At 43.5% G+C, this 22,893-nt stretch overlaps 1 protein-coding gene across 6 annotated transcripts in view; it reads right to left on the bottom strand.

Moving 5' to 3' along the window:
- Nucleotides 1–22,893, bottom strand: part of tjp2b (tight junction protein 2b (zona occludens 2)) — a 127,829-nt gene that overhangs the window by 59,212 nt on the left and 45,724 nt on the right. The window contains exon 1 of one of the 6 annotated variants that reach the window (XM_070447145.1): nucleotides 18,864–19,028. The exons of the other annotated variants lie outside the window; for them this stretch is intronic. The gene's annotated coding sequence lies outside the window, so the exon portion shown is untranslated. Of the gene's footprint in view, nucleotides 1–18,863; nucleotides 19,029–22,893 lie in introns of those variants that run through there. 6 annotated transcript variants of the gene reach the window in all.

Raw genomic sequence — 22,893 nt, 5'->3', positions numbered from 1 at the left:
CKGAGAGCTGCCCAATGACACGAGCCTACCAGACGAGCTAAACTACTTCTATGCTCGCTTCGAGGCAAATAACACTGAAACATGCATGAGAGCACCAGCTGTTTCGGGAAGACTGTGATCACGCTCTCCGCAGTCGATGTGAGTAAGACCTTTAAACGGGTCAACATTCACGAGAGCCACACGGATTACCAGGACGTGTACTGCGAGCATGCGCTGACCAACTGGCATGTGTCTTCACTGACATTTTCAACCTCTCCCTGTCCGAGTCTGTAATACCAACATGTTTTAAGCAGACCACCATAGTGCCTGTGCCCAAGAACAGTAAGGTAACCTGCCTAAATGACTACCGACCCGTAGCACTCACGTCTGTAGCCATGAAATGCTTTGAAAGGCTGGTCATGCCTCACATCAACACCATTATCCCAGAAACCCTAGACCCACTCCAATTTGCATACTGCCCCAACAGATCCACAGATGATGCAATCTCTATTGCACTCCACACTGCCCTTTCCCACATGCACAAAAGGAACACCTATGTGAGAACACTATTCATTGACTACAGCTCAGCGTTCAACACCATATTTAATTTTGAGTCTCATTACAACGGGCCTGAATACTTATGTAAATAGGGTATTTCTGTTGTTAATTTTTTATAAATGTGCAAACATTTCTAAACCTTTTTTCGCTTTGTCATTATGGGTTATTGTGTGTAGATGGATGAATTTTTTTTCATCCTCATCAATTTTAGAATAAGGCTGTAACGTAACAATGTGGAAAGAGTCAAGGGGTCTGAATACTTTCCGAATGCACTGTATACAGAAACACTATACATAGTTTCTCTTCCCTGACTAATGGAGGTCAGCCTCTGTAGGAAGAGACTACACTTTACCTAACAGAAGCGCCATAAACTGACTGGGAGTAAAATGTGTAATTAGCTTATAGTACACAGTAAAATGAGCAGTGTTCTGGAGTTGAAATGACCATTGAATAGCTTCCCAAATCCCAAACTGTAGCTTGGATATGGACATGAATATATGTATTTTCTTTACATAATCCTATTCTACTGTGAGGGGCTTGGAATGACCGTGAATTGGCCTTGTCTATATGGGTCTGATAGCCGTGGTTAATCCACTATTGTTCAGTCTAAATTGGGACCACTTCTTAGCAGGCACTTTAACCAGTCAGCCCACCAGGATCCCTATCCTTAAAAGCTGTGAGGAAGTTGGAACTTCTTGATTGTTGCATCTCATGTCTTATTGAAAGTCCTTCTTTCCTGCTCCTCTGTTGTAAATATTTCAGACATCATCTTTCCTTCATTAATAAAGAATGTGTCCAACAGCATTTGAGAGCAGGAAGCAGAGCAGAGCTGGAATAGGACTAGACTAGTATAACAGTTAACAGAACAGAGATACACACGAGACAGGAGTCCGCACAGTGTTCTCACAAGCCCACTAACAATTAGTGATGAAATTTCAGCAAGCCATGACACCCACTATCTCAGATTGTTCTGAAATGGTTTATGAAGTTCGAAACAGAAAAGATAAACCTGCCTGCAACATTAATTTATGAAATAATACGTCAGAGAAATTCAGCTAATTGATTGCATCCAAATTGGCCATTTGAATTTATAGGATTCATTTGGACCACACTTCTTCCTACCAATGAGTAAGACATGAGGAATCCACCCCAAAATTATCAAAAAGTCACCCACGGACCCCACTATAATCCCACCCGAACAACTAGTATACAGTATCAGTTCACTATGTCTGACAAGTAGTATGGAGCTGCGACTTGGATTATTGCTCCTTCTTACTATGTAATCACCCTGTTCAGGGAAATTAGCCATTGAAGTCAATTGCCTTAATTCCCATAAAACCATGTGAAAGTACTGTGTGTGTGTACCTTAGATAAAAATTTAACATTATCCCCTCCCTTTTTCACCTATATGACCCAATTGAACAGCTCTAAATGATAACACCAGTACCTACCACTCCAACCAGCCCCCAATCAAATCTACAATTTTCCAATCCCCTCAAAAATAGCTCTGGTAATAACACAATAAGTACCCTTTTGACATTGCTAAATTGGGGAGATTAAAATAAAACAAGAGCCCAAAAAAGGTTACAAAAGCCACTTAACCCCCTCCCATCCTTCCCTCTTCCTCCTTCTCTCTTCCACCATCCTTTCCCCGAGTAAGAGGATAGGAGCCAAATTCATTAAAATAGTTTTTCTTCTTCAAAGCGGAGCAGAGAAGAGGCTGTGTGAGATGCTCTGCACCACCCATGGACCCTATATAACAGCACTGACCTTTTCACCACACACCAATCCAGTAGAAGGGCAAATCAACAGCACTTAACCTGTTAACAGTTAACTCCGCCTGTTATTAACCTTTCTACGACAATCACAGTAAATGATGGAGACACAAACACAAGTAAACCTCTCCAGGTATAAGACTGAGCATGTGGCAAGTGAGACCACAACAACCTTAGTGGCTGAGAGAAATTCCATTGTGCCTGGTCTGATGGAGTCCCATGGATTCTGCTGTAGATATATGATATAGATTCTGCTATATGGATCAATGATACAGAACTATTTCTTAAGGTGTCATTGTCACGACTTCTGCCGAAGTCGATGCCTCTCCTCGTTCGGGCGGTGCTCGGCGGTCGACGTCGCCGGTCTTCTAGCCATCGCCGATCCATTTTTCATTTTCCATTTGTCCTGTCTTGTTTTACCACACACCTGGTTCTCATTTCCCCCATTATGTGTTGTGTATTTAACCCTCTGTTTCCCCCATGTCTTTGTGTGGTATTGTTTAGTCTGTTTCATGTTATGCGCACGTTAGTCTGTTGCGCTGCGTTATGTTAACCCGAATTGTTATTTCGTGTTTATTTTGCCGTGTGCGTTTGGTTCGCCTAAATAAAAGGCTCCGTTGGCTACCCAATATCTGCTCTCCTGCACCTGACTCTTACAGCCATTTACGCATACCTGACAGTCATGTTGGATATACAGTACCAGTCAAAAGTTTGGACACACCTACTCATTCAAGGGTTTTTCTTTATTTGCACACTCTTGGCATGCTCTCAACGAGCTTCACCTGGAATGCTTTTCCAACAGTCTTGAAGGAGTTCCCACATATGCTGAGCACTTGTTGGCTGCTTTACCTTTGCTCTACGGTCCAACTCATCCCAAACCATCTCAATTTGGTTGAGGTCGGGGAATTGTGGAGGCCAGGTCATCTGATGCAACACTCCATCTTGGTAAAATAGCCCTTACACAGCCTGGAGGTATGTTGGGTCATTGTCCTGTTGAAAAACAAATTATAGTGGTACTAAGAGCAAACCAGATGGGATGGCGTATCGCTGCTGAATGTTGTGGTAGCCATGCTGGTTAAGTGTACCTTGAATTCTAAATAAATCAATGACAGTGTCACCAGCAAAGCACCCCCACACCATCACAACTCCTCCTACATGCTTCACGTAGGAACTACAAACCATTCACCTACTCTGCGTCTTACAAATACACGACGAGTAGAACCAAAAATCTCAAATTTGGACTCATCAGACCAAAGGACAGATTTCCACCACTCGTGTTTCTTGGCTCAAGCAATCTCTTCTTATTATTATTGGTGTCCTTTAGTAGTGGTTTCTTTGCAGCAATTCTACCATGAAGGCCTGCTTCATGACCATGAAGGCCTGATGTTGAGATGTGTCTCCTACTTGAACTCTATGGATGTTCATGGTAATGAAGAGAATGGTAACTCTAATGAACTTATCCTCTGCAGCAGAGGTAACTCTAGGTCTTCCTTTCCTGTGGCAGTCCTCATGAGAGTCAGTTTCATCATAGCGCTTGATGGTTTTTYCGACTGCACTTGAAGAGGCTTTCAAAGTTCTTGATATTTTCCGGATTGACTGACCTTCAGGACTTAAAGTAATGATGGACTGTCGTTTCTCTTTGCTTATTTGAGCTGTTCTTGCCATAATATGGACTTGGTCTTTTACCAAATAGGGCTATCTTCTGTATACCTCCCCTACCTTGTCACAACCCAACTGATCGGCTCAAACACATTAGGAAGGAAAGAAATTCCACAATTTAACTTTTAACAAACAAGGCACACCTTTTAATTGAAATGCATTCCAGGGGACTACCTCATGAAGCTAGTTGAAAGAATGCCAATAGTGTGCAAAGCTTTCATCAAGGCAAAGGGTGGCTACTTGGAAGAATCTCATTTGTTAAACACTTTTTTGGTTACTACATGATTCCATATGTGTTATTTCATAGTTTGATGTCTTCACTATTGTGTGTAGTATTCATCCCCTTGGTGTTTTTCCTATTTTGTTGCATTACAACCTGTAATTTAAATGGATATTTTATTTGGAGTTCATGTAATGGACATACACAAAATAGTCCAAATTGGTGAAGTGAAATTTAAAAAATACTTATTTCAAAAAATTTCAAAACTGAAAAGTGGTGCATGCATATGTATTCACCACCTTTGCTATGAAGTCCCTAAATAAGATCTGGTGCAACCAATTACCTTCAGAAGTCACATAGATTGCACACAGGTGGACTCTAATTAAGTGTCACATGATCTCAGTATATATACACCTGTTCTGAAAGGCCCCAGAGTCTGCAACACCACTAAGCAAGCGGCACCACCAAGCAAGCGACACCAGCAAGCAAGCGACACATAAAGACCAACGAGCTCTCCAAACAGGTCAGGGACAAAGTTGTGGAGAAGTACAGATCAGGGTTGTTATAAAAACATATCAGAAATGTTGAACATCCCACGGAGAACCATTAAATCCATTATTAAAAAATGGAAAGAATATGGCACCACAACAAACCTGCCAAGAGAGGGCCGCCCACCAAAACTCACGGACCAGGCAAGGAGGGCATTAATCAGAGAGGCAACAAAGAGAATAAAGATAACACTGAAGGAGCTACAAAGTTCCACAGAGGAGTATCTGTCCATAGGACCACTTTAAGCCGTACACTCCACAGAGCTGGCCTTTGCGGAAGAGTGGCCAGAAAAAAGCCATTGATTAAAGACAAAAATAAGCAAACGCGTTTGGTGTTAGCCAAAAGGCATGTGGGATACTCCCCAAACATATGGAAGGAGGTACTCTGGTCAGATGAGACTAAAATTGATATTTTTGGCCATAAAGGAAAACACTATGTCTGGTGCAAAGCCAACACCTCATCACCCCGAGAACAGCATCCCAACAGTGAAGCATGGTGGTGGCAGCATCATGCTTTGGGGATGTTTTTCATCGGCAGGGACTGGGAAACTGGTCAGAATTGTACCTGGACTTTGAATTACRCCCCTCTGGGCGCAGGTATAGGGCACCCCTCAGCAGGAAAAATATAACGAGACAATCATTTGTGCCAGGTGTGATATCCCTCTTAAATAGCTCGGGCAAATGTTCCCATTGACCCCGTAAGGCCAGCAGGCTAGTCTTTTCTTCTTTTTTAAATTTTAAATTTTATTTTATTTATTGGTGCGTGACTGTTATTGAAAGTTGTATTGTCAATCTTGTTTTGTATTTAACGCCACTTTAAATGTGTACATGGCACTGCAACAAAATTTCCCCATGGGGACAATAAAGTAAGTAAGTAAGTAAGAATTGAAGGAATGATGGATGGCGCTAAATACAGGGACATTCTTGAGGGATACCTGTTTCAGTCTTCCAGAGATTTGAGACTGGGACGGAGGTTCACCTTCCAGCAGGACAATGACCCTAAGCATACTGCTAAAGCAACACTCGAGTGGTTTATGGGGAAACATTTAAATGTCTTGGAATGGCCTAGTCAAAGCCCAGACCTCAATCCAATTGAGAATCTGTGGTATGACTTAAAAATTGCTGTACACCAGCGGAACCCATCCAACTTGAAGGAGCTGAAGCAGTTCTGCCTTGAAGAATGGGCAAAAATCTCAGTGGCTAGATATGCCAAGCTTATAGAGACGTATCCCAAGAGACTTGCAGCTGTAAGTGCTGCAAAAGGTGGCTCTACAAAGTATTTACTTTGGGGGGTGAATAGTTATGCACACTCAAGTTCTGTTTTTTTGTCTAATTTCTTGTTTCACAATAAACAATTATTTGCATCTTCAAAGTGGTAGGCATGTTTTGTAAATCAAATGATACAACCCCCCATAAAATATATATTTTAATTCCAGTTTCTAAGGCAACAAAATAGGAAAAATGCCAAGGGGGGTTAATACCTTCGCAAGCCACTGTAGGTAGGTAGGTGTGTGTGTCATGTTGGATGTGATCGGAGTTCACTGGACCGGTCTGTGAGTCCTGTATTTGCATTAACCTGTGACAAGGGACACATCCTACGACTGGGTCAATGCATTCCATGCTGCTATGCCCATAGATATATGTTAGTGCTGAGAAAAATAAGACTTATGGTCTGATATGTTTAATGCATAAGGGATACCAGCAAACTGATTTAGTCTAAAACGTCTGACAAGGTTTTGACCATTGACATTGTCCCCGCTTTGATGCACCTGTACTGACCTCACCTTCTGGATGGTAACGGTGTGAACAGGCAGTGGCTTGGGTGGTTGTTTTGTTGCTGTGCGTTTTGCTGCCAACTTTACTTTACTTTGCTAGCTGACAACTTTACGTTTTTTTGTTTTGTTTTTGTTTTTAATTACCGTTTATATTTTTAGTTTTTCCATCGCAACTTTTTTCCCTCATTCAASTTTTTCACTCCGGACGCTTTATCTGGACATGGTTCGTCAACACCTTCAACAGCCGAAGRTAAGTAGTAACATTAACATGATGTCTTRTAATTGCAGTCGCTGTACTCATAATATACAGGAGAACGATCGCCTTACGGCGAGAATAGCTGTGCTACAAGCCCAGCTTCAGACGCAATCGTTAGGCAAGGGTAATTTCAGTGTAGGAAAGGAAGAAACAGCGTCTGTGCCACCAGTAAGCTACAGATAGTAACGTTAGTATAAATCCCCCGCACAGTCCCGCCAGCCGGACAACTTTCTCATGGCTTCTGGAGGGAAATGCTGTTGGAATGCTCAACCGGTGTCCTCATTCAGCCGACAGAAACTTTCAACCGGTTCTCCCCATTATGTAGCGAGTCGGAGTCTGAGTCTGAGTTTTCTCTTGTCTCTACTCCTCCCGTTACGGGGTCTGAGACGCCGAAGGCTCCCACCATTAGCTCTGACAAATTGAAACCCTAGCATTGCGACTCCATTACCCGCAGTATAGACTTAAAGCGAATCACCCACGATCATACAATGTTTACCAGGGGGCAGGGCTACCGACGTTAAGGCTAATCTAAAGATGGTGCTGGCTAAAGCTAAATCTGGCGAGTATAGAGATATTGTTATCCACGTCGGCACCAACGATGTTAGGATGAAACAGTCAGAGGTCACCAAGTGCAACATAGCTTCAGCGTGAAATCAGCTAGAAAGATGTGTCGGCATCGAGTAATTGTCTCTGGCCCCCTCCCAGTTAGGGGAGTAACGAGCTCTACAGCAGAGTCTCAGCACTCAATCGCTGGTTGAAAACTGTTTTTCTGCCCTCCCAAAAGATAGAATTGTAGATAATTGGCCCTCTTTCTGGGACTCACCACAATCCTAGCTGGAGGGGTGCTCTCATCTTATCTACCAACATAGATAGGGCTCTAATCCTCTAGCCCCACAATGAAATAGGGTGCAGGCCAGGCAGCAGGCTGTTAGCCAACTGCCAGCTTAGTGGGTCTGCCAATAGCACAGTCAGTGTAGTCAGCTCAGCCATACCCATTGAGACTGTGTCTGTGCCTCGACCTAGGTTGGGCAAAACTAAACATGGCGTGTTCGCCTTAGCAATCTTATTAGGATAAAACCTCCTCCATTCCTGCCATTATTGAAAGAGATCGTGATACCTCACATCTTCAAAATAGGTTACTTAATGTTAGATCCCTCACTTCAAAGGCAGTCATAGTCAATGAACTAATCACTGATCATAATCTTGATGTGATTGGCCTGACTGAAACATGGCTTAAGCCTGATGAATTTACTGTGTTAAATGAGGCCTCACCTCCTGGTTACACTAGTGACCATATCCCCCGTGCATCCGCAAAGGCGGAGGTGTTGCTCACATTTACGATAGCAAATTTTGAATTTACAAAAAAAAAAAATGGCGTTTTCGTCTTTTGAGCTTCTAGTCATGAAATCTATGCAGCCTACTCAATCACTTTTTATAGCTACTGGTTACAGGCCTCCTGGGCCATATACAGCGTTCCTCTCTGAGTTTCCTGAATTCCTATCAGACCTTGTAGTCATAGCAGATCATATTCAAATTTTTGGTGATTTTAATATTCACATGGAGAAGTCCACAGACCCACTCCAAAAGTATTTCGGAGCCATCATCGACTCAGTGGGTTTTGTCCAACATGTCTCTGGACCTACTCACTGCCACAGTCATACTCTGGACCTAGTTTTGTCCCATGGAATAAATGTTGTAGATCTTAATGTTTTTCCACATAATCCTGGACTATCGGACCACCATTTTATTACGTTTGCAATCGCAACAAATAATCTGCTCAGACCCCAACCAAGGAGCATCAAAAGTCGTGCTCAGACAACACACAAAAAATTCCTTGATGCCCTTCCAGACTCCTTCTGCCTACCCAAGGACGTCAGAGGACAAAAATCAGTTAACCACCTAACTGAGGAACTCAATTTAACCTTGCGCAATACCTAGATGCAGTTGCACCCCTAAAAACGAAAACATTTGTCATAAGAAACTAGCTCCCTGGTATACAGAAAATACCCGAGCTTTGAAGCAAGCTTCCAGGAAATTGGAACGGAAATGGCGCCACACCAAACTGGAAGTCTTCCGACTAGCTTGGAAAGACAGTACCGTGCAGTACCGAAGACCCTCACTGCTGTCGATCATCCTACTTTTCCAACTTAATCGAGGAAAATAAGAACAATCCAAAATTTCTTTGATACTGTTGCGAAACTAACTAAAAAGCAGCATTCCCAAGAGAGGATGGCTTTCACTCAGCAGTAATAAATTCATGAACTTCTTTGAGGAAAAGATCATGACCATTAGAAAGCAAATTACGGACTCCTCTTTGAATCTGCGTATTCCTCCAGGGCTTAGCTGTCCTGGATCTGCACAGCTCTGCGAGGGCCTGGGATCGGGAGACACACTTAAGTGTTTTAGTACTATATTCTTGACACAATGATGAAAATAATCATGGCCCTCTAAACCTTCAAGCTTGCATACTGGATCCTATTCATACTAAACTGCTGAAGGAGCTGCTTCCTGTGCTTGGCCCTCCTATGTTGAACATAATAAACAGCTCTCTATCCACCGATGTGTACCAAACTCACAAAAGTGGCAGTGATAAAGCCTCTCTTGAAAAGCCAAACCTTGACCCGGAAAATATAAAAAACTATCTGCCTATATCGAATCTTCCATTCCTCTCAAAAATTTTAGAAAAAGCTGTTGCGCAGCAACTCACTGCCTTTCTGAAGACAAACAATGTATACGAAATGCTTCAGTCTGGTTTTAGACCCCATCATAGCACTGAGACTGCACTTGTGAAGGTGGTAAATGACCTTTTAATGGGCGTCAGACGAGGCTCTGCCTCTGGCCTCGTGCTACTAGACCTTAGTGCTGCCTTGACACCATCGATCACCATATTCTTTTGGAGAGACTGGAAACCCAAATTGGTCTACACGGACAAGTTCTGGCCTGGTTTAGATTCTTACCTGTCGGAAAGATACAGTTTGTCTCGTGAATGGGTCTGTCCTCTGACAAATCAACTGTACATTTCGGTGTTCTCAAGGTTCCGTTTTAGGACCACTATTGTTTTCACTATATATTTTACCTCTGGGGATGTTATTCGAAAACATAATGTTAACTTTCATGCTATGGCGGATCGACACACAGCTGTACATTCAATGAAACATGGTGAAGCCCCAAAATTGCCTCGCTAGAAGCCTGTGTTTCAGACATAAGGAAGTGGATGGCTGAAAACTTCTTACTTTTAAACTCGGACAAAACAGAGATGCTTGTTCTAGTCCCAAGAAACAAAGAGATCTTCTGTTAAATCTGACAATTCATCTTGATGGTTGTAAAATCGTCTCAATAAAACTGTGAAGGACCTCGGCGTTACTCTTGACCCTGATCTCTCTTTTGACGAACATAGCAAGACTGTTTCAAGGACAGCTTTTCCATCTACGTAACATTGCAAAAATCGAAAATTTCTGTCCAAAAAATGATGCAGAAAAATTAATCCATGCAGTTGTTACTTCTAGGTTAGACTACTGCAATGCTCTACTTTCCGGCTACCCGGATAAAGCACTAAATAAACTTCAGTTAGTGCTAAAACGGCTGCTAAGAATCCTGACTAGACCAAGAAATTGATCATATTACTCCAGTGCTAGCTTCCCTTACACTGGCTTCCTGTTAAGGCAAGGCTGATTTCAAGGTGTTTACTGTTAACCTATAAAGCGTTACATGGGCTTGCTCCTTACCGATCTTTCCGAGTTGGTCCTGCCGTACATACCAATACGTACGCTACGCGTCACAAGACGCAGGCCTCCTAAATTGTCCCTAGAATTTCTAAGCAAACAGCGGGAGGCAGGGCTTTCTCCTATAGAATCTCCCATTTTATGGAACAGTCTGCCTACCCATGTGAGAGACGCAGACTCGGTCTCAACCTTTAAGTCTTTACTGAAGACTTATCTCTTCAGTAGGTCATATGATTGAGTGTAGTCTGGCCCAGGAGTGTGAAGGTGAACGAAAGGCTCTGGAGCAACAAACCGCCCTTGCTGTCTCTGCCAGGCCGGTTCCCCTCTCTCCACTGGGATTCTCTGCCTCTAACCCTGTTACAGGGGCTGAGTCACTGGCTTGCTGGTGCTCTTTATGCCGTCCCTAGGAGGGGTGCGTCACTTGAGTGGGTTGAGTTACTGACGTGATCTTCCTGTCTGGGTTGGCGCCCCTTGGTTTGTGCTGTGGTGGAGACCTTTGTGGGCTATACTCGGCCTTGTCTCAGGATTGTAAGTTGGTGGTTGAGGATTTCCCTCTAGTGGTGCGGGGCTGTGCTTTGGGCAAAGTGGTGGGGTTATATCCTTCCTGTTTGGCCTGTCCGGGGTTTCTTCGGATGGGCCCAGTGTCTCCTGACCGCTCCTGTCTCAGCCTCCAGTATTTATGCTGCAGTAGTTTATGTGTCGGGGGGCTAGGGTCAGTTTGTACCTGGAGTACTTCTCCTGTCTTATCCAGTGTCCTGTGTGAATTTAAGTATGCTCTCTCTAATTCTCTCGTTCTCTCTTTCTCTCTGAGAACCTGAGCCCTAGGACCATGATCAGGACTACCGGGCATGATGACACCTTGCTGTCCCAGTCCGCCTGGCCTTGCTGCTATTCCAGTTTCAACTGTTCTGCCTGCGGTTACGGAACCCCTACCTGCCCAGACCTGCTGTTTTCAACTCTTAATGATCGGCTATGAAAAGCCACTGAGATTTATTCCTGATTATTATTTGACCATGCTTGTCTTTATGAACATTTTGAAAATCTTGGCTCTCTCTAATTCTCCTTCTCTCTTCTTTCTCTCGGAGGACCTGAGCCCTAGGACCATACGTCGGGACTACCGGCCGTGGTGACTCCTTGCTGTCCCCAGTCCGCCTGGCCTTGCTGCATATTCAGTTTCAACTGTTCTGCCTGCGGTTATGGAACCCTACCTGTCCCAGACCTGTGTTTTCAACTCTTAATGATCGGCTATGAAAAGCCAACAGATTTATTCCTGATTATTATTTGACCATGCTTGTCATTTATGAACATTTTGAAAATCTTGGCTCTCTCTAATTTTCTCCTTCTCTCTTTCTTTCTTTCGGAGGACCTGGGCCCTAGGACCATGCGTCGGGACTGCCGCCCGTGGTGACTCCTTGCTGTCCCCAGTCCGCCTGGCCTTGCTGCTATTCCAGTTTCAGCTGTTCTGCCTGCGGTTATGGGAACCGCCAACTGTCCCAGACCTGTTGTTTTTCAACTCTTGATGATCGGCTATGAAAAGCCAACTGAAAATTATTCATGATTATTATTTGACCATGCTTGTCACTTATGACATTTTTGAACATCTTGGCATAGTTCTGTTATAATCTCCACCCGGCACAGCCAGAAGAGGACTGGCCACCCCTCATAGCCTGGTTCCTCTCTAGGTTTCTTCCTAGGTTTTGGCCTTTCTAGGGAGTTTTTCCTAGCCACCGTGCTTCTACACCTGCATTACTAGCTGTTTGGGGTTTTAGGCTGGGTGTCTGTACAGCACTTCGAGATATTAGCTGATGTACGAAGGGCTATATAAAATAAAATTGATTGAAAATTGATTGACTTGATATTTCAGTATGTCAAGAGTTATACTTGACTTCTGAGATTCTAACAGATCTCTTGGACTGTTCTAGGGGTTGAAAGCTCCTCTCTGTTCCTTCCTCACCATTAGCACCATGCTATCCCTGTGCTTCTGTGATAATACCAAAACACTGATTTATTATCATGTTTGACACAGTTTTGACCACTGCAAAGTCTTTGAATTGACATCTCCTCCCAGTTCCTCTCACAACACAGTCTCTGCCTCCCTGTACCTCCCAAACATTGTTGGTTACCCAAATGACACTCTATCCCTTTTATAGTGCACYACTTTTGACCAGGGCCCATAGGGCTGCAACATCTGCCAGCCCAACCCCAGAGTGAAGCCAGTTTGAAGGGGTGAAGAGAAGAGAGGAGTATCTGAAGTGGAGAGATCAGGCCACAGTGAACATGACAGCTGTAGCCCACCCCCTGATTACAGCAGGGAGGAGATCTATAGCACTGGATAGATGTCCATGGAGGGACTGATCTATAGAGAAGAGATTTATACTGGAGAAGGAGGGGAGGGAGCAGGGATGGGGGAGGTAGCGGAGAGGGGGGGAAGAGGGAGGCTGGGGCGTAGAGGCAGTGGGGGACGAGTGGGGAGATAAGGAGAAGTAGAAGAGGTGTTAAAGGTAAGATGGGGAGCAGGTTGAGAATGGGGAAGTGGAGCGAATGTGGACAGGGAAGCAGAGACGAGGGCAGATATAGCTGACGCATGCCCTAACACCCATATCTCTCCTTCCACATCGATTCATGAGAGTGACGTGGCCTGAAACCAGCTCGCACTGAACACTCCCAATATTGTGACAGTGAGAGGTCGCTGTAGAGACTCTGATCACTCTGGACAGCGGCAGTGTGTGTGCGTGTGTGCATATGTCTAATTCCCATCTATCTCCTGCACGGTAAACAATGGCCAGCAGCAGTCCCACATTCCACCTATACTACCAGCCTGGCTAATAATACCAGTTAGCGCTCTGATAACTCTTACGATTACAACAATAAATCCTCAACATCAAATAGAAATGACACACACACACACACACACACTCTACAGCAAGCTGGAACGGCTGAGTGTCAGTTCAGAAAGAAGATGCGATGTATACGATACCCCTGAACAGGTTCAGGAGATTGGGTGCAGTAACGTAAGCTGGAGGGAATTGCAGCCATTTTAAAGGATCCTGACCAATTGTGCTATTTTGTGTATTTTTTTGCTCTGATCTTCATTTTTTTGGTACATAATGTTTCCGCCATTGTTTCCTATGACCGAAAATAGCTTCTGGACATCTGAACAGCTATCACTCATCTCGACTTGGATGAGGACTTCTACTTCAATGAGTCMGAGGCGAAAGACATACCGTTTATCCTGGACCAGGCAAAAATCCTAGACACTCGAAAGTGGAGAAGACGGCGCGCGGGATACCTGACGAGACCACATCGGAGAGTGGATATATCGCCTCTACCCTATTGGCAAAAGTGCAAACACTGGAGAATACACTGGATGAGCTCCGTTGGAGACTATCCTATCAACGTTATCTAAAGAACTGTAACACCCTATGGTTCTCCGAGTCGTGGCCGAACAAGGATATGGTAAATATAAAATCGGGCAGATTTTTCTATACATCGGCAGGACAGAACAGTGGCTTAGGGGAAGCTCAGGGGAGGTGGTGTGTCTCTGTTAACAATAACTGGTGCACGATCTCTAATATTAAGGAAGTCTCGAGGTTCTGCTCCCCTGAGTTAGAATACCTCATAAGCAGTAGACCGTACTATTTACCAAGAGTTTTCATCTATATTTTTCGTACTGTAGCTGTCTATTTACCACCACAAACCGATGCTGGCACTAAGACCTCACTCAACAAGCTGTATAGGGCCATAAACGAATAAGAAAATGTTAAATCCAGATGCAGTGCTCCAGGTGGCCAGTGACTTTTATGCAGGAAAACAAATGTATTTGACAGAATTTCTACCAGTGTCACCCGTGCAACTATAAGCGACAAAAACTCTAGATCACCTTTACTCCACACACAATTTTTTCTCTTTCCGCATTGTTGGGAGGGGCCCGTAAGTAAGCCTTTCACTGTTAGTCTACACCTGTTGTATAATGAAGCATTTGACAAATACAATGTTATTTTATTTGATGCACGCACGCACCTGAAGAGGTAGAAAACAAAGAAAGATTCCCAGCGAGAGATATACAGAGAAAGTGAAAAAACTGAACAAGAGAGCTTGTTTTCTGCCTCCCCATCCTTCTCCAGTGTTATAGTAGCTAGCCCTAAGGACCCCAGGCTGTTCATGTAGATACCTTACCTCACTCTCAGTTGTCTATTCACAAAACAACACACCCACACATCTAGCCCCCTAGAGCTACCTTAACACTAGAACCACTGTGCTTCTCAGCTTCCAAAAGACACTCTGAGACACATTCTATTCTACCACCAAAACATTCTACAATACAACTATCCTCCCAACCAACTTCCTGTAAGCACACACGCACGGGGGGTAGTTTATTCCACAACCCCAGAGGACCAGAGAGAGCAGAGGTCCAGAGTTTCTCTTCCCACCCACACCACCCCGGCCTCAGAGTTCTGCACCCCCATGGCAGGTGATACACTACATGACCTGCTCGATCATCTCATTCCAAAATCATGGGTATTAATATGGAGTTGGTCCACCCTCTGCTGCTATACAGCCTCCACTCTTCTAGGAAAGCGTTGCACTAGATGTTGGAACATTGCTTCGGGGACTTGCTTCCATTCAGCCACAAGATCATTAGAGAGGTTGGGCACTGATGTTGGGCGATTAGGCCTGGCTCACAGTCGGCGTTCCAGTTCATCCCAAAGGTGTTTGATAGGGTTGAGGTCAGGGCTCTGTGCAGACCAATCAAGTTCTTCCAACACCAATCTCGACAAACCACTTCTGTATGGACCTCGCTTTGTGCACATGGGCATTGTCATGCTGAAACAGGAAAGGGCCTTTCCCAAACTGTTGCCACAAAGTATCATCTAGAATGTCATTGTATGCTGTAGCATTAAGATTTCCCTTCACTTAGTTCTAAGGGGCCTAGCCTGAACCATGTAAAATAGCCCCAGACCATTAGTCCTCCTCCAAACGTTACAGTTCGCACTATGCATTCAGGCAAGTAGCATTCTCCTGGCATCCGCCAAATCCCGATTCGTCTGTCGGACTGCGTGTGTGATGCTTAGTTAAATAAAGGTTAAATAAATAAAATCACTCCAGAGAACACGTTTCCACTGCTCCAGAGTCCAACGGCGGTGAGCTTTACACCACTCCAGCCGACACTTGGCATTGCGCATGGTGATCTTAGGTTTGTGTGCGGCTGCCAGAGGCAGCCTGGAATTCGGTACTGAGTGTTGAACCGAAGATAGAAGATTTTTACGTGCTACACGCTTCAGCACTCGGCGATCCCAATCTGTGAGCTTGTGTGGCCTACGACTTTGCGGCTGAGCCATTGTTGCTCCTAGATGTTTCTACTTCACAATAACAGCACTTACAGTTGACCGGGGCAACTCTAGCTGGGCAGAAATTTGATGAACTGACTTGTTGCAAAGGTTGCACCCTATGATGGTGCCATGTTGAAAGTCACTGAACTCTTCAGTAAGGCCATTCTGCTGCCAATGTTTGCCTATGGATTTTATATACCTGTCAGCAACAGGTGTGGCTGAAATGGCTTAATCCACTAATTTGAAGGGGTGTCCACATACCGAATGCACTGTATATACAAAAGTAAGTATTCAGACCTCTTGACTTTTTACACATCTTGTTACGTTACAGCCTTATTCTAAAAAGTATAAAAATTACCCCCCCCCCCCCTCAATCTACACACAATATCCCATAATGACAAAGCAAAAACAGGCTTTCAGAAATGTTTGCACATTTATTAAAAATTTTAAACAGAAAGACCTTATTTACATAAGTATTCAGACCCTTTGCTATGAGACTTGAGCTCAGGTACATTCTGTTTCCATTGATCATCCTTGAGCTATTTCTATAACTTGATTGGAGTCCACCTGTAGTAAATTCAATTGATTTGGAAAGGCACACACCTGTCTTTATAAGGTCCCACAGTTGACAGTCAATGTTAGAGGAAAAACCAAACCATGAGGTCGAAGGAATTGTCCATAGAGCTCCGAGACAGAATTGTGTCGAGGCACAGATCTGGGGAAGCATAACAAAACATTTCTGCAGCATTGAAGGTCCCCAAGAACACAGTAGCCTCCATCATTCTTAAATTTAATTAGTTTGGAACCACCAAGACTCTTTCTAGAGCTGTCCGGCTGGCCAAACTGAGCAATCAGGGGAGAAGGGCCATCAAGATCCCAATGGTCAATCCGACAGACCTCCAGAGTTCCTGTGTGGAGATGGGGTAACCTTCCAGAAGGAGAACCATCTCTGCAGCACACCAACAAATRGGCATTTATGGTAGAGGGGCCAGACGGAAGCCACTCCTCAGTAAAAAGCACATTACGTGCCTTTGGCAAACTCCAAGCAGGCTGTCAAGACTCTCAGACCATGATAAACAAGATTCTCTGGTCTGATGAAACCAAGATTGAACTCTTTGGCCTGAATGCCAAGCGTCACATCTGGAGGAAACCTGGTACCATCCCTACGGTGAAGAATGTTGGTGGCAGCCTCATACTGTGGGGATGTTTTTCAGCGGCAGGGACTGGGAGACAAGTCAGGGTCGAGGGAAAGAGTGGCCAAGCCAGAGCCCGGACTTGAAACCAATCTAATTTATCTGGAGAGATTGCAGCGACGCTCCCCATCCAACCTGACAGAGCTTGAGAGGATCTGCAGAGAAGAATGGGAGAAACTTCCTAAATACAGGTGTGCCAAGCATGTAYTGTCATATCCAAGAAGACGCGAGGCTGTAATCACTGCCAAAGGTGCTTCAAAAAAGTACTGAGTAAAGGGTCTGAATACGGCTGATTTTTTATGAAATACCTACCTGTAGGTGTACAGAGGCCCATTATCAGCAACCATCACTCTGGTGTTCTAATCACACGTTGTGTTAGCTAATCCAAGTTTATAATTTTAAAAGGCTAATTGATCAATAGAAAACCATTTTGCAATTATGTTAGCACAGCTGAAAACTGTTGTTCTGATTAAAGAAGCAATAAAACTGGCCTTCTTTAGACTAGAGCATCAGCATTTGTGGGTTCGATTACAGGCTCAAAAAGGCCAGAAAAGGACTAACAACTTTCTTCTGAAACTCGTCAGTCTATTCTTGTTCGGAAAAATGAATGCCATTCCATGCGAGAAATTGCCCTGGTGCACAACTGAGCAAGAGGACAAGTACATTAGTGTCTAGTTTGAGAAACAGACGCCTCACAATTCCTCAACTGGCAGCTTCATTAAATAGTACCCACAAAATACCAGTCTCAACGTCAACAGCGAAGAGGCAACACCGGGATGCTGGCCTTTTAGGCAAAGTTGCAAAGAAAAAGCCATATCTCAGACTGGCCAATAAAAAGAAAAGATTACGACGGGCAAAAGAACACAGACACTGGACAGAGGAAAATTGGAAAAAAGTGTTATGGACAGACGAACATTCGTGAGCCGCAGAAAAAATAAAGATGCTGGAGGAGTGCTTGACGCTATCTTTCAAGCATTTTGTAGGCAATGTGATGATCTGGAGGTCCTTTGGTGGTGGTAAAGTGGGAGATTTGTAAAGGGTAAAAGGATCTTGAAGGAGGAAGGCTATTACTCCATTTTGCAACGCCATAATGCCATACCCTATGGACGGCGCTTAATTGGAGCCAATTTCCTCCTACAACATGATAATGACCCAAAGCACAGCTCCAAACTATGCAAGAACTATTTAGGGAAGAAGCAGTCAGCTGGTATTCTGTCTATAACAGAGTGGCCACAGTCACCAGATCTCAACCCTATTGAGCTGTTGTGGGAGCAGATTGACCGTATGGTACGTAAGAAGTGCCCATCAAGCCAATCCAACTTGTGGGAGGTGCTTCAGGAAGCATGGTGTGAAATCTCTTCAGATTACCTCAACAAATTGACAACTAGAATGTCCTATTCATTTTGCTACTCATTTCATGTATGTTTTCATGGAAAACAAGGACATTTCTTAGTGACCCCAAACTTTTGAACGGTAGTGTATGTAAATGTYATATAAATATTTCATTTATTTAATTTGCAAAAATGTCTAAACCAGTTTTTGGTTAGTCATTATGGGGTATTGTGTGCAGATTGATGAGGGGAAAATACAGTTTTATCAATTTTAGAATAAGGTTGTAACGTAACAAAATGTGGAAAAAGTTAAATGGGTCTGAATACTTTCCAAATGCACTGTATAGTGCATCAGTAGAGTGTTTATAGGATAATTGAGGACAATCAGCGGCAGGAACACAGAGTCACGTAAGGCTGCCATGGATCAAAGGCCACCATAAATCTATCCTTATCCAGTACACGGCTATAACACATGTTTAATGCAGCACACAACAATAATGAATGAATAACAACTCACCAGTCCCCAGGTTAACCATGTAGACTGGAATTTACCATACAGGCAGAGGTTAGGGAGAAAAACAAGTTGTTTTTCCTGATAAATAACATCACTAGAACATTGTTTTCTGATGTGAATCGCAGCTACAGATACCCGCTGCTGCTCCAGACAACTGCTAAAGGAGAATGAAATTTGAACTGATTTAAAGCTACACAGCAGCGGTTCCTCGGCCACACAGCACAGCAGTGGTCTTAAGTTTCAGACAGACGTTGCGTCTCTGTGAGGGAGTGGAGCTGGGATCAAGGGGTCTCTCTGGTGTCTGTGGTGAACAAGAGGAGTGGGATTGAGCTGATTCTGAGGAGGATTGTGGTGTCTGTGTGTGTGTGTGTGTGTGTGTGTGTGTGCGTGTGCGCTCGCCGGCAGCAAGGGAACAGAACAGAGCAAAGGGAGTGGCGTTATTTTTAGTGCATTCCCTCCCCAGGATACCCAGCAGTTTGGGCCTGTTGGCTTGTCTGTCTGCTGGAGGCTTCTGTTACTGTAGCTACTCCTGGGCCTGCCCTGATCAGATACACAAAGAGCGAGCTTGCAAGGGTTTGTGTTACTGAGATGAACGAGGCACAAGGAAATGAAGAATTCATGTTTCAAATAGTAATGTGAAAATGTACAATTACATTCATACAGGCTATTTAAACATGATTAAACTGAGCATAATTCCCCACCTCAGTGGCCCATTATAAGTTACAGAAAATTTGCTACATTAAGGATTAAGGAATCTTCCCCTTTGATACCTATACAATAAAGGCCTATTATATAGAATAGACAGACACAGTGATTTAAACCTTTCCCACCACTACCCTCATCTACATGACTATAAGAAAAAGGCCTTGGCACAATAGGACACAAAACATGAATGGAAAGTATTTATTTCCCATGACTTGGTGGTGTCATGGGAAAGTGGTGGTGTATCTGGGGTCGTGACAGTGGCTCATGGTCCTACTGTATGTGAACTTTCCCCCTGGGTACTGGGACTATGACTGTTATGACACTGTGGTTACAGCTGCCATCTTAGCTCATTACCAACTGTGCCCCCCTCGTCTCCTACTATGGAAATAACGCTTTTGAAATGGGTCAGGCCTTCATTTTCTTAACAAAAGCGCCAAACAATGCCCAGAGTGAGTCAGACACATAATGAACAGAATAAATAAATAAAATAAAAATATAGACGCCACAAAAGGAGCTTGTTTTTCCACCCATGCTGCTTTACTGTATATGTGGGAGAGAGGTCCCACTGGCAACATACAATTTTATTTATTTAACCTATGTTCCTAGGCAAGTCAGTTAAGAACAAATTCTTATTTACAATGACGGCCTAGGAACAGTGGGTTAACTGCCTTGTTCAGGGGCAGAACAACATATTTTTACCTTGTCAGCTCAGGGATTCGATCTAGCAACCTTTCAGTTACTGGCCCAATGCTCTATCCACTAGGCTACCTGCCACCCCCTGATTTCTCAAACACATATAGTCGGATTTCTCTTTTATTCCAATGATTGTTTACACAAAAACTTGCTAATGTTGTCTTTACTAGAGTCTGCTCTTTGTGGTCTTATCATCACTACCCAGCAGACTGGCACACACAGCTCAATAACACGAGACATGGTGTGTGTGTCTCCTACAGCACCACCATCCATTATTACAACACACACACAAACTGCATTACACACATTCTGATTACATGCTGTACAAACAAAGAGTTGTACTATTTTCTAAATACACAGCTCCATCCAATCTGTGGTCTTTTTGACATCACAAACACAACATTGTTTCCTTAACAAGCATTATGATAACGCAAATACACACAATTCCATATCCTCCACAAACATTGTGACATCACAAGTACCCAGAATTATTTCCTCTCCAAGAACATTGTGGGGGAAAAAAAGCAATATTCTCGAATAACAAATCGACACCTACAAAAACAGAATTCCATGTTCTCCACATACAGTACATTGTGACCACACAAACCGAGCTCTGTGCATTYTGATAACATCAAAGACAGAGCCCTTTCACTGTGAAAAGACTAACTTTCAGGCAGTCCCAGTGCCAGTCTGCTATTGCCCAGGGCAGAGTGGGTTCTGTGAACATCTACAGATCTGATGTTTACTGTTAACATACCTCTCTCCAGTTCACAGGCAGGACTGACCGGTCCACCCACTGTCTGAATTTACACTGATCTCCGGTCACAAAACACACAACTAGGAATGCAAACATTTTTTTTTGTAGGATTAGGGATTTCCTTCTTTATTCCCTCCTGATTCCGGGAATCCTCCAAGGGGTATTTCGGGAAAACCAGGGAAGTTATTGAAAGTTCCCAGAATTTTGCYAACCTACATACAACAACACACTAGCAAAGATCCACAATAACATTARGAACTTTTAAGCCCACGTACAGTGCATTCTGAAAGTATTTAGACCCCTTGACCTTTTCCACATTTTGTAACGTTACAGCCTTATTCAAACATTTATTAAATCGTTTTTATTTCTCAATCTACACACAATAACCCATAACGACAAAGCAAAAACATATTTTTATTTTAAAAAATAAATACAAAATAAATAATAAAATATAACATTTACATAAGTATTCAGACCCTTGACTCAGTACTTTGTTGAATACACCTGTATTTTTGGAGTTCCTCCCATTCTTCTCTGCAGATCATCTCAAGAGCTGTCAGCTTGGTTGCGAAGGCGTCGCTACACAGCCATTTTCAGGTCTCTCCAGAGATGCTCGATCAGGTTCAAGTCTGGGCTCTGGCTGGGCCACTCAAGGACATTCAGAGACGTGTCCCGAAGCCACTCGTGCATTGTCTTGGATGTGTGCTTAGGGTCGAAGGTGAACCGTCGCCCCAGTCTGAGGTCCTGAGCACCCTAGAGCAGGTTTTCATCAAGGATCTCTCTGTACTTTGCTCCATTCATCTTTCCCTCGATCCTGACTAGTCTCCCAATCCCTGCTGAAAAACATCCCCACAGTATGATGCTGCAGCCACCATGCTTCACCGTAGGGATGGTGCCAGGTTTTCTCCAGACGTGACACTCGGCATTCAGGCCAAAGAGTTCAATCTTGGTTTCATCAGACCAGAGAATCTTGTTTCTCATGGTCAGAGTCCTTCAAGCAGGCTGTCATGTGCCTTTTACTGAGGAGTGGCTTCCGCCTGTCCTCTCTACAGTACCATAAAGGCCTGATTGGTGGAGTGCTGCAGAGATGGTTGTCCTTCTGGAAGGTTCTCCCATCTCCTTCCCCAGATCTGTGCCTCYATAAAAACCTTGTCATCTCGGGGCTCTTACGGACCATTCCTTCGAACTCATGGCTTGGTTTTTGCTCTGACATGCACTGTCAGCTGTGGGAGCTTATATAGACCGGTGTGTGCGCCTTTCCAAATCATGTCAAATCAATTGAATTTACCACAAGTGGACTCCAAATCAAGTTGTAGAAACATCTCAAGGATGATCAATGGAAGCAGGACGCACCGAGCTCAATTTCGAATCTCATAGCAAAGGGTCTGAATACTTACGTAAATAAGGTATTTCTGTTTTTAACATTTCTAAAAACCTGTTTTCGCTTTGTCATTATGGGGTATTGTGTGTAGATTGATGGGGAAATAGATTAAATAAAACCATTTTAGAATAAGGCTGTAAAGTAACAAAATGTGGAAAAAGTCAAGAGGTCTGAATGCTTTCCGAATGCACTGTATGTCAGTTAAAATAAACATAACTCGGTGTATTAATATGAAAACTGCTCATGTAGGAGACTGTTTTATTACATAAAATAAAGGAATGTGCAAAACATCACATGATTTACATACCGATGATTACATAATGATGACATACAGTACTATCCTTTTAAAATGTCCAATGCAGCCGTTTTTAACTACAATATATTAATTCTGGGTAACAATTACATTTCCTCACTGTGAATGTTTTTAATTAAAATGGACAGAATATGCAATTATAGTATACAATTCAGCCTTGGTGGTTGAAAGAGTCAAAAATAAA

The sequence above is a fragment of the Salvelinus sp. IW2-2015 genome, linkage group LG15 (genome assembly GCF_002910315.2).
Source record: "Salvelinus sp. IW2-2015 linkage group LG15, ASM291031v2, whole genome shotgun sequence".
NCBI classification, from domain to species: Eukaryota; Metazoa; Chordata; class Actinopteri; order Salmoniformes; family Salmonidae; genus Salvelinus; species Salvelinus sp. IW2-2015.
Note: the sequence above shows the minus strand (reverse complement) of the source record. Positions and strands in the feature narration are given on the sequence as shown.